Here is a 13,041-nt window from a genome sequence, read left to right on the forward strand (position 1 = left end):
CCATTTGCAACAACGTGGATGGACCTTGAGAGAATTATATTAAGTGAAACAAGTCAGGCATAGAAAGAGAAATGCCACATGTTCTCACTTACTGGTAGTAGCTAAAAATTAATAAATAAATTCACACACACACACACAGACAAAAAACCGGGGGGGCGGGGGGAAGAAGATTTAACAACTACAATTACTTGAAGTTGATATGACAAGCAAACAGAAAGGACATTGTTGGGTGGGAGGGAGAAGAGGGAGGTGTGAGGGAGGTTTTGGTAAGGGGCAACAATAATCAACCACAATGTATATCGACAAAATAAAATTAAAACATAAATAAATAAAATAAAATAAAATAAAATCCTTGATGCTTAAAAAAAAATAATGTAGCAGAACTCCTAGAAATGAATGATTCACTTACTGAAATAAAAAATAAATAATAAAAAAAAAAACACAACAGAGAGCTTAAGCAGCAGGGTAGAGCAAGCAGAGAAAAGAATTTCAGATCTTGAAGATGGTCTTTTTGAAATAATCCAGGCAGACAACAAAAAGGAAAAAAGAATTAAAAATAATGAGGAAAATCTAAGAGAGATAGCAGACAACCTCAAGTGCTCTAACATCCAAATAGTGGGTATTCCAGAAAGGGAGGAGAAAGGAAAAGGTATTTAAAACCTATTCAAGGAAATAATAACAGAAAACTTCCCAGGGGTAGGGAGAGATGCAGACCTTCAGATCCAGGAAGCTCAAATGTCCCCAAACAGATTCAATCCAAAAAGATCCTCTCCAAGGCACATTATCATCAAATTTGCAAAGCTCATAGACAAAACGAGAATTCTAAAAGCAGCAAGAGAAAAGCATGAAGTCACCTATAAGGGAACCCCTATCAGACTAACAGCAAACTTCTCAACTGAAACCCTACAGGCCAGTGGAGTGATATATTCAAAACACTAAAAGAAAAAAATTGCCAGCCAAGAATTCTTTACCCGGCCAGGCTTTCCTTCAGAAATAAGGGAGAAATAGTGTATTTCCCAGACAAACAAAAATTGTGGGAGTTCACCACCACACAGCCAGTCTTGCAAGAAATTCTCAAGGGAGTCCTGCGTCTGGAATCTGAATAATGAATGTCACTATCACAGATACACAAGAAAGAGAAAAACCTGCTATTAAAAAAAAATGCCAGTGAGAAAGAGCAAGAAGTTAAATCATGCCACCTCAGATATCCAACTAACATTGAAGAAGAGAAATAAAAGCGGAAGTAAGGATCAAAAGATGTTTAAAACATCTAAAAAAAAAGAAATTAAATGACAGGAATTAAACAATACCTGTCAATAGCTACCCTAAATGTGAATGGTTTAAACTCTCCATTAAAAGGCACCGATTGACTGATTGGATTAAAAAGCTAGACCCAAGTATATGCTGTCTTCAAGAGACCCACCTCATATATAGAGACACACACAGACTAAAATTGAAGGGAAGGAAAATGATATACTGTGTAAATGGAAACCAAAAACAAGCAGGAGTAGCTATTCTTATGTCAGATAAAATAGACTTTAAACCAAAAAACATAAAAAGAGACAAAGAAGGCCACTATATAATGATAAAAGGATCTATCCAGCTAGAAGATGTAACAATCATAAATATATATGCAATCAATACTGGAGCACCCAGATATATAAAGCAAACACTCTTAGACCTAAAGAAAGAAATAGGCCCTAATACATTAATAGTGGGTGACCTGAACACCTCTCTCAGTATGGGACAGATCTTCCAGGCAACAAATCAACAAAGAGACACAGGATTTAAACTATACCTTAGACCAACTGGATCTGGCAGATATAAACAGAACATTTCACCCAACGACTAAAGAATATACTTTCTTCTCATCAGCACATTGAACATTCTCCAGGATAGACCACATATTATGTCACAAATCTAGTCTCAGCAAACGTAATAAATTGAAATCATTCCAAGTGTCTTTTCAGAGCAAAATGGACTAAAACTGGAAATCAATAACAAGCAAAACACTGGAAACTATTCAAATACACAGAAACTAAATAATAGGCTCTTGAATGACCTATGGGTCCAAGAAGAAATTAAACAGGAAATCAAAAAATCTCTTGAAACTAATGAAAATAAAGATACATCATACCAAAACCTGTGGGATATTGCAAAAGTACTAAGAGTAAAATTTATTGCATCAAAAGAATGGAAAGATTTCAAATAAATGACCTAACACTATGCCTCAAAGAAATTGAAAAACAACAACAATCCAATCATAAAGGTAATAGACGGAAAGAAATAATTAAGATCAGAGCAGAACTAAATGAAATAGAGACCCCAAAAATGATAAAAAAAAATCAACAAAACAAAAAGTTGGCTTTTTGGGAAAATAAATAAAATAGACAAACCATTAGCTAGGTTAATGAAAAAAGGATGAGAGAAGAACCAAATAACAAAACTCAGAAATGAACATGGAGACATTACAACTGATATCACAGAAATTTTAAGAATTATTAGAGACTATTATAAACAACTGTATGACAACAAATATGAAAACCTGGAAGACATGGATAAGTTTCTGGACATATACAAACTACCCAGACTGAACTATGAAGAGGTGGAAAACCTGAATACACCAATAACAAGCAATGAGATTGAAGCAGTAATCAGCAATCTTCCAACAAAGAAAAGCCCTGGTCTGGATGGCTTTACAACTGAATTCTTCCAAACCTTTAAAAAGGAATTAATACCAATTCTCCTCAAGCTATTCCAAAAAACTGAGACAGAAGCCATTCTCCCAAACTCATTCTATGAGGCCAAAATCACTCTGATACCAAAACCAGATAAAGACACAACAAAAAAAGAAAATTATAGGCCAATATCCTTGATGAACATAGATACAAAAATCATCAATAAAATATTAGCAATAAGAATACAGCAACACATAAAAAAAATTATACACCACGACTGAGTGGGATTCATCCCAGGGATGCAAGGATGGTTCAATATATGAAAGTCAATTAACATGATACATCACATCAACAAACTCAAGGACAAAAACCATATGATTATCTCAATAGATGCTGAAAAAGCATTTGACAAAATTCAACATCTCATCATGATAAAGACTCTCAACAAATTAGGTATAGAAGGAAACACAATAAAAGCCATTTATGACAAGCCAGCCACCAGTATCATTCTGAATGGGGAAAAACTAAAGGTTTTTTTAAGAACAGGAACCAGACATGGATGCCCACTCTCACCACTTCTATTTAACATAGTACTGAAGGTTCTAGCCAGAACAATCAGGCAAGAGAAAGAAATAAAGGTCATCCAGATTGGAAAAGATGAAGTCAAACTGTCTCTATTTGCTGATAACCTGATACTATATATAGGAAAACCTAAAGACTCTGTCAAGGGCCGGCCCGGTGGCACACTGCTACAGTGCGCCGCTTGGGAGCGCGGTGGCGCTCCTGCCGAGGGTTCGGATCCCACATACAGAACTGTGGTATATATACACCTGGCCCGGTACGGGCGTGACACTGAGGGTTGCGATCCATTGCTGGTCACGAAAAAAGACAAAGAGGAAAAAAAAACTACTAGAGCTGGTTAATAATTTCACTAATGTTGCAGGATATAAAATAAATGCCCCCAAATTAGTTGCATTTATATTTTCCAATAATGAGCTAATAGAAAGAGAAATCAAGAAAGTAAGCCCATTTACGACAGTCACGCAAAAAATAAAATACCTAGGAATCAATTTAACCAAGTACGTGAAAGATCTCTACAGTGAGAACTACAAACCACTATTGAAGGAAATTAAAGAAGACACAAAACAATGGAAAGACATTCGATGCTCTTGGATTGGAAGAATTAACATTGTGAAAATGTCTATACTACCCAAAGTGATCTACAGATTCAATGCAATCCACATCAAAATAGCAATGACATTCTTTACGGAAATGGAAAAAACAATCTTAACATTCATATGAAACAAAAAAAAGGCCCTGAGTAGCCAAAGCAATCCTGAGCAAAAAATAAAGCCGGAAGCATAATACTACCTGACTTCAAATTATACTACAAAGGTATAGTAACCAAAACAGCATGGTACTGGCATAAAAATAGATATTCAGACCAGTGGAGTAAAACAGAGAACCCAGAAATCACCACTCAGGCTTACAGCCATCTGATATTTGACAAAGGGAACAAAAACATACATTGGGGAAAAGGCTGCCTCTTTAATAAATGGTCCTGGGAAACTTGGATATCCATATGCAGAAGAATGAAACTAGACATGCACCTCTCACCATATACTAAAGTCAACTCAAAATGGATTAAAGACTTAAGTATAAGATCTGAAACTGTAACATTACTAAGTTTAAATATAGGTGAAACACTTCAGGGACTAAGTCTGGGAACAGACTTTATGAACGTGAGCCTGAAAGCACAAACAACAAAAGAAAAAATAAGCAAATGAGACTATATCAAACTATAAACCTTCTGCACAGCAAAGGAAATAATCAACAGAGTGAAATGACAACCTACAGAATGGGAGAAAATTTTTGCTAACCATGCATCTGACAAAGGATTAATATCCATAATATACAAGGAACTCAAGAAATTATGTAGTAAGAAAAACAAATAACCCAATTAAAAAATGGGCAATGAATTGAACAGATATTTTTCAAAGGAAGACATACAAATTCCCAACAGGTACATGAAAAACTGCTCAACATCACTAGTCATCAGGGAAATGCAAATTAAAACCACATTGAGACATCACCTCACCCCAGTTAAACTGGCTATAATCAAAAAGAATGAGAATAACAAATGCTGGTGAGGATGTGGAGAGAAGGAAAACTCCTACACTGTTGGTGGGACTATAAATTAGTACAACTGCTATGGGAAACAGTATGGAGGTTTCTCAAACAATTACAGGTGGATCCTCCATATGATCCAGCAATCCCACTTCTGGGTATATACCCAAGGAATGGAAATCATCATGTCAAACAGATACCTGCACTCCCATGTTCATCACAGCTCTGTTCAAAATATCCAAGATAGGGAAACAATCTAAATGTCCATCAATAGATGATTGGATAAGGAAACTGTGGTATATATACACCATGGAATACTACTGTGCCATAAAAAAGAATGAAATTCTCCCGTTTTCAACAACATGGATGAGCTTGGAGAAACTTATGTTGAGTGAAATAAGCAAAGCACAGAGGGATAAAAACCATATGTACACTCTCATAAGTGGAAGCTAAGAGATAAACAAGAAAGAAAGGAAAGACCACAGTGGTATGTTGAACTTGCAGAGGGAGAGAACATACCTAGGGATACAAAGTGGAGTGGGGAAAGGGGCATGAGAAGGGAGGTCAAGCATAATTGAGAGGATAACTGGGTGGGGGACATGGGGTATAATCACAATTTGTGGTAATGGACATGCTGCCAGTATGGATCTGGCCATCCCATCTTAGGCATGAGTGGTCACAATTTGCTTTGTACCTCCTGAATATTCATAAACAATAAAAACAAAACAAAACATTTCTTTTAAAAAAGTGAACGTGATTTTTTAAAATTGATTTTCTAATGATTAGTTAATTATTAATTAATTATTTGCTTATATATAGCTAAACTATCTTTACAAATAGTTACTATTTTCAGAATTTTGATCTAGCTTACTGTTTATAAGTAGTTCATAAATTTCATAAATTCTTTTGAATAATTTGTATTGTCTTAAATTAGTGATTGCATTTCTCTCATTTCTAATTTTTCAGTTTTTACATGGCCCTTTTCTCCATTGTTTTACTGATTTGTCTTTGTCCTTTAATTCAATCTAAAGTAGCAATAATAATTTGTATACTTGCCTTTCTTTATTATTGATATGAATGGGATTATTTCCAGTGTTTCAACATTTTGTTTGATGATTGCAGCAGAAATCATATGGAAGTCTATAAATAAGATAAGGGAGTTTCCCTCTGTTCCTAGAATTTTTATGATAAATATATGTTACATTTTATCATATATTATACACAGTTTTGAAATTATATGGTTTTATCAGTAGTCTGTAACATAAATTAAAACCAACAGGTTTTCTAACTGTTGTACATGCTTGCATTGGGGATAAACTCCATGTGGTGTGGTCACCATTATTTAAATAATTCTTGTAAGATTTAATTTACTAATACTTTGTTTACTATATTTGCTCCTATTTTCATTAGTGATATTTGATGTAAATTTTATTTTGTTGATCTGCCTTTATTTTTTTAACTTAATTTTGTTTTATTTTTAGATTTAGCTTAACTATTCTGTATAAGTGAGTTGGGTACTTTGCCACATTTCTGTAATTTTTAAAAAAATTATGGAAGTTAAGGATTATCTGGTCTAATGCTTTTGCTAGATGTAAAAGTTTGTCTAACAGTTCAATATATTTTGTGATTATTTTCCTAGTCTTCTTGAGCCAATACTTAGATTTTCATAGAAAACTCTCTTTTAGCTAGTTTCTCAGATTGAAATAAAGTTGTTAATATGATTTTCTTTTACTGTGAAAAAGAGCAGTCATGTTTCTGGTATGTCCTACTTTTCGAACAACTATTAGTGGTTTTCTAGTTTTTTCTCCAACATATTTTTAATAGCTTGCTTATTTTATTAATTTAGTCAAAAAGCCAATTCTCTATTTTGTGGATCAACTTTATTTTTATTTCTTTTTTTAAACATTTATTTTCTTTAGATTATTTTCATGTTTTTATTTCAGCTATCATATTGAAAGCTTCTATTATTTTCAGTCCTTTTGTTTTCTCAGGAAGTCATTTTCTGCTTTATGTTTTCCTCTGAGTACAACAACTTAGGCTGCATCCTACAGGTGCCATAGGCAGTTCTTTTGTTTTTATTTAGTTCTAAATATTTTGTAAATTTCATTGTAATTTATTATTTAGCTAATGAATTATTTAATTTTTCTTTAAAAATTTCATATTATGGGTAAGGAGTGTTAATTTAATTGTGTCGTGATCAGCGAATATGGTATGTATATTAAATTTTTATAAGGTGTTTAGTTTTTTTAAGGCTTTTAAAAATAATGTTTTAGGTGTTTGTATTTGCTGGAAATAAATGTGTGGTCCTATGTTTTTGGTGTAAAGCTCTGCTTATATTATTTTAGTTATTGCTTTATGTGTTTCAAAGTTAATTGTGGATACAAAGTATATGACTATTATATCTTCTTCATGATTTTTTTCCTTTTAGGAATTGGAAGTTTTCTTGGACTTTCTAAATATTATCTTTTCCCCTTGGAATTGTACTTTACTAATATTCAGATTGTTACCAGCTTTGTTTTTGTTAGTTTTTGGCTGGCATATTTATTGTATTAATGTATTACAAATTTTCTGAGTTTTTGCTTCACATATATATAAGTGACATATATTTAGGATCTGTTTTGTAAAACGCTATGAAAGTTCTTTTAAGCAAATGAGTTTAATTTTATTCTCATAGAGTTTATTATCTTTAGACCATCATATTTTGTTATTGCTATTTATTATGCTTGTATCTTTCTATTTTTTTCTTGCTGAATTACTTAAGCTTTGTTTCATATTTATTGGTTTGACAAATTTCCATCCCTTTTCATTTTTCTAGTAATTACATTCAAATTTTTGACATCAGTACCTTAGATTTATGTTTTTATATTAATCTCAAAAATTGATCACTGGGAATATCCTACCCCCGAAAAAGACAAGAACATGACTGTCTTCATAACTGCTTTGAGATATTATGTTGCCTCACCTTGGTTCTTAGCTCCTCACACTTCCATCCATGTTGTTCTGGACTGTAATAAAGTTCTAAATCATTACTAAATATTTTTAATCATTACTATCAAATTCCAGTAACCTTTATTCATTTTTTTTGCTCAATATTTTTTTTATTATAATGTTGCTTTCAAGCTCTTTGCTGAAGAAACCTATTGGTACTTTTTTCTAAAGTTATGTAGATATTTATTAAAAATTCTGAAATGAGTCTTATATTCTGAAAAGATCTTTATCTTTGTTTTGAATTAGAGAAAAAAGTTATTATAATTCATAATTCTAGGTTCACTGTTATATTTCCTCAGAATGTTAAGAATATTGATCTATTTGTTTCCAATATTCTTGCTAAGAAGTTTAATGTTATTATAATCTTTTTTAAAACCACCTCTCTTTTCTCACTGATCACTTTAAAAATTTTTTTATTTCCCTTCTCAGAAGCGTAATCTTAATATTTTATAGTTTGGCATGTGGCAGGTTTTTGGCCATCTAAAATTAATTAATTTGGGGGGGTTAGAAAATTATTACTGATAACTTTTTAAAAAACACTATTTGCTGTTGAAATGTCTATTACACCAATATGAGAAAAGATTTAATATAGCATATCTGGTTCTCAACTCTTGCATGCTTCCATGTGAGCCTGGTTCTATAATTGACACTTTGAATGCAGACCTCAGAAAGTTATTTATGTTTATGATTAAAGATATTCTTTTGCATACATAAAGGAATGGACTGTGCCATTCTAGCTTGACAATTGATTTGTATGAATATCAAGATTGATGATATGCATCTGGTTTCATTATTGGGCTCTTGAGTTTCAGTTGACCCTGACTCGTTGTTTAGCAGGATATGCCTCTGTGACTAGGCCCATAACAACTTCAGACCTGCAAGACTTGAGAAGATTTCCTTCAGCAGAAATGTTTCACGCAGGTTTTTGTGACTCACTGCTTAAGAAAAAGGACATTCTATGCTCAGACATGGAAGGACTTAGAGGACTGAATCTGATTTCTCTGGACTCCATCCAATGCATACCTTTTTAATATTTTAATTGCTTTTATTCTGTATCCTTTTGCTTTAATAAGCCTTAGCCATAAATATAATTTGTTTGGAATCCTGCAAATCAAACGTGTGGTATCGAGAACCCCACAACAACAAACATTGAAACATTTGAATCTAGCTTCTATTTCTTTTCAATTTATCAAGCCTTCCATCTCTTTTAATCTTTGTAATCATTTGAAATTATTTCTTAATTCATTTTTCTAGTTTACCAATTTCTCTGCAAATATATATATTTTTCATCGTATCAAGGTCTTAATTTGTATTTTTGCAAAATTCCTGGTTCGTTAGCAAAATTGCCTTTTCTCGATTTGTAGCCACTTGTTCTTGTTACACAACCTACCATTCTTGTTTTATAGATGTGACCACATGCTTTATCTCCATGTAGACAGTATATTGGAATACTTAAAGTCCTTTTCATAATAAGTTATTTTTTTGTTGAGATTATCGTCTCTTTTCATTATGCTGTTTGCTCTCTGATGGTTGTGATATTGTCGTCTGCTGGAAAATAACTGTACTTATTTATTTATTTATTTATTTAACAATAACTTGGCAAAGACAGGTGATGGCCTTAGGGCCATGCGATCTCCTGCTGCTTAGTGTGGCACGTTTTCACCTTTTGCCTTGGAAGGAAGGCATGAATAGGAAAGAGAGGGATAGATTTGTTTCTGTCTCCAGGTTTCAATGGTTTTAGCTACCAATGCCATGCATTCAACAATGTCTCAGCTTCCAGAAGAGTTGAGCAAAATTGTCCATTGCTTATATCTGTATTTTCCTTAATCTTTACATTTCTCATTTGTGCAGATTTTTTTCTATTTTGTTTCCATTACTCTTTGAAAGAGAGCTATGTGTTATATATTAACTTAAGTTTATTTAGATCCTTTCAGACCCCTGAAATACGTTGACGCTTTTCAAATACCCTTATGAACATATGATTCTCAAGATCTCCCTTTTCATTTTTTAGTCCAGTCTTTCACTTGCTTCACATTGTGTTATTGCCACAGGCAGATGTGATGTTGAACAGTTACCACTGATTGTTTTTGACAAATATTCTGGGGAAAGGATTCTTCCCACTGAGTGAGCTACAACAGTGAATCAGTCCAAATAAAGAAAAGCTCTGTGGCTGGAGCTTTCTGAGGTAGCTGTCAGACAAGTCAAATCATGAAAATTCTCTGGGCAGGAGTAGCTAAAATCTACTTATTTAACAAAAATCCCTGATACAAAAAATTCTGATTACCTTCAGTCCTCATGCTGTATACTAGATCTCTAGACTTGATCATCCTACGTATGTGCTAACTTATATCTTTTTTTTCTTGAATAAAAAATTCAACAATCCTCAGACTGTTGCATGCCTTTGGTTGGTTTATGAAGTTCTGAAAAAGTTGATTTTCACAATTTTTTGAGTGTGTTCTCATTGCTTTTTAGTGGTTCTCAGTGTGCCATACTGTAGACCTTGCCTGCCTACCCCCCACCACAGGTCCTTTCTTCTTATACCGCAAATCTGATGGGCACACCAGATATCAAGAGCACAAAGAAGTACAATCCTACCATTTCCCAGAAGGATAACTGGATTTATTTGGTGAATGGCTTTAATAAGTACCACCTACTGTAGCCAGTGTGTTAGACATTGCTTGAAAATCACTTGATCCTAGTATACTGCAAACTCCTTAGTTGCGCAGAGTCTTATCAACAGAATTATGTCTTATAGTCAGATATGTTTAGAAATGTCATGTTTTTAATCAGAAGACAACTTCTAGTTTCTAACCAAAATTGAGAAAACATTCCTACTTTTAAGGATATTTTTGTATATATTTGGTTAAAAGTATTAAAATTAGACTATAAGCATTAAAATGATCTATCAGATCATATTGTTATAATCTGTTTGTTTACATTTTTTTTCATCTCTGACACTATCCATGAACATCTAAGTCTTGTCCGATATTAAGACAATGGGGTGTTTGTATTCTACTAGTGACTTATTCATTCTTGAAAGCAATACTTAATTAAAAAACAAGCAATGATATACTTTTTCTAACCAACGACAACATACACATATTTTCAGATATATGTACAGAGATAGCAAAGGAACCTCTATTCCAATATTTTAAAAATATAATATAAACTGCCTGAAAAGTTAATGTTATTGTATATGATAAATATGGATAGGTTTCCTCTTAATGTAATTTAAGTCAAACATGTATAGAAAGCTTGAAACAGTTTCATAAAATCTGAGGATTCCAAGAAACAAATGGGAGTCCCAAGATCGTTTTTTCTTGGAAAGTTCTTGAAGTAAACACATAGCCATAGTTGTAAATATGAGAACACAGGAAAGAAAAGTAAGGCAAAACTCAAATCTCTCAAAGCCAAAAGAAGACAGTGAAGCAGCAGCAATTGAGACACCCAATTCAAATGGCATCACTGTAAATATCACCCAGTCCCCAGAGCAGAATCAATAGCTCTTTTCCCTGTCTTCCCATATTGCTTAGTTGATAGTGCTGCTTCACTACTAACCATTGCCCATCTTTTATTATAAATAAGTGGTTATCCCCCTTAAGAGATTGAGAAAACTCCAAAGGAAAAATCAATTGTTTGATATACTTTGAATGCCTCTATTCCTAATAAATAGCAGAGGAGATACTCTTGAAATATTTGTAGAATGAAACAATAAATGAATATGTAGTTGATAATGGTAATCCAACTATTCTTTGCAAAAAATGTAAACATTTATAGTTTAAAGACTATTTTACAGTTTTGAAACTGGTGGTTAAAATTATAGTTTTTCCCATGACTAATCTACTTTTTCTACAGCACTGACAGCAGTGCTACAGAAAAACAAACATTGTTATTTTATAAGCATGGTATTTGTGGAGGTGAGGGTTGGGGTTGCAGGTAGAGGTGATGATGACCTCATGTTAATTACAATTTCAAACTGATAACCAAAAATGCAGTTTGTGTTTTTGACAAGGTAAAATGATAAATTCACAGAGAAAAGATGTTTTCAATAAATATATGTCTCTAGAGTCAAAAAAACCATAGTATCATTATAAAAGGAAGGTGTGTACAAATTGAAGAATATACAATAGAATTAGATTATCTCCAAGGTCCCTTCTAAATCATGTATGTTTTGTCTCCTATATTAAGTAGAGAATACATTGAACTTAAATCTGTATTTAGTGGAATTTTTGAGTCGCTGAAATTTATAGGATGTGAGAAAGCAGGACAGTGGAAGAGTGAATCATTTCTTTCCCTATAAGGTCATAAATTGATTAATTTAATGATGACCTTTAAAGGCTACTTAAAGCTGATAATAGTGATGGGGTGAAGAGATTATAAAATGGTTTGAGGAGAGTGCTGGGGTTGGATTTCTCATGTTAGGAAAATAACAGACCCATTGTACATGAGCAGTGGAAGAGTGAATCATTTCTTTCCCTATAAGGTCATAAATTGATTAATTTAATGATGACATTTAAAGGCTACTTAAAGCTGATGATAGTGATGGGGTGAAGAGATTATAAAATGGTTTGGGGAGAGTGCTGGGGTTGGATTTCTCATGTTAGGAAAATAACAGACCCATTGTACATGAATACAAATGCTTGGCCAACTTCACTTCAGACTTTTGAGAAGACTGCTATAACAATAACAGTACAACACAGCAGCAACAACTCTCCATTTACTAAGTTTCCATAATATGAGCAGTGCTCTGCTGACCATTTACTATCTTCCTTAGTCTTTACCGGTACCCAGTGAAGTTGACTTTGGAGAGTAATTATTGTCCTTCTTTCGACAATTTTTTTTTTTTTTTTAAATAGCTGAGTAGCTGCTCTTTCCAGGAGAGAACAGTATTGGACAGAAAATTGCGGGTCTCACTTCTAACCTGACCTTTCACTCTCTTCTCTCCGTAGAAAGGGAAATAGTATTTCTGAGTGAAACTAGGTGAAGAATTCATCATATTTAGGATTTAGTCTCTTCTGGGGGTTGCCTGCTTACACACGACACATGCACTTTCTCTCTTGTCATGAATGAAAAGTGCTAAAACTGTCTAACTGCTTTGCCTTGGGAGGAAAGTAATAGGGCACCTCATTTTGATTTTCGAATCTAATGAATATTTTCCAGTCTAGATTTACCAGGATTAAAATGAATATTCTGAAATCTAATTTACTACTGGGTGTATATTTTATTTGGATTTAAACCTAAATAGTGG

Source organism: Galeopterus variegatus, unplaced genomic scaffold (assembly GCF_000696425.1).
Source record: "Galeopterus variegatus unplaced genomic scaffold, G_variegatus-3.0.2 Scaffold916, whole genome shotgun sequence".
NCBI lineage: Eukaryota > Metazoa > Chordata > Mammalia > Dermoptera > Cynocephalidae > Galeopterus > Galeopterus variegatus.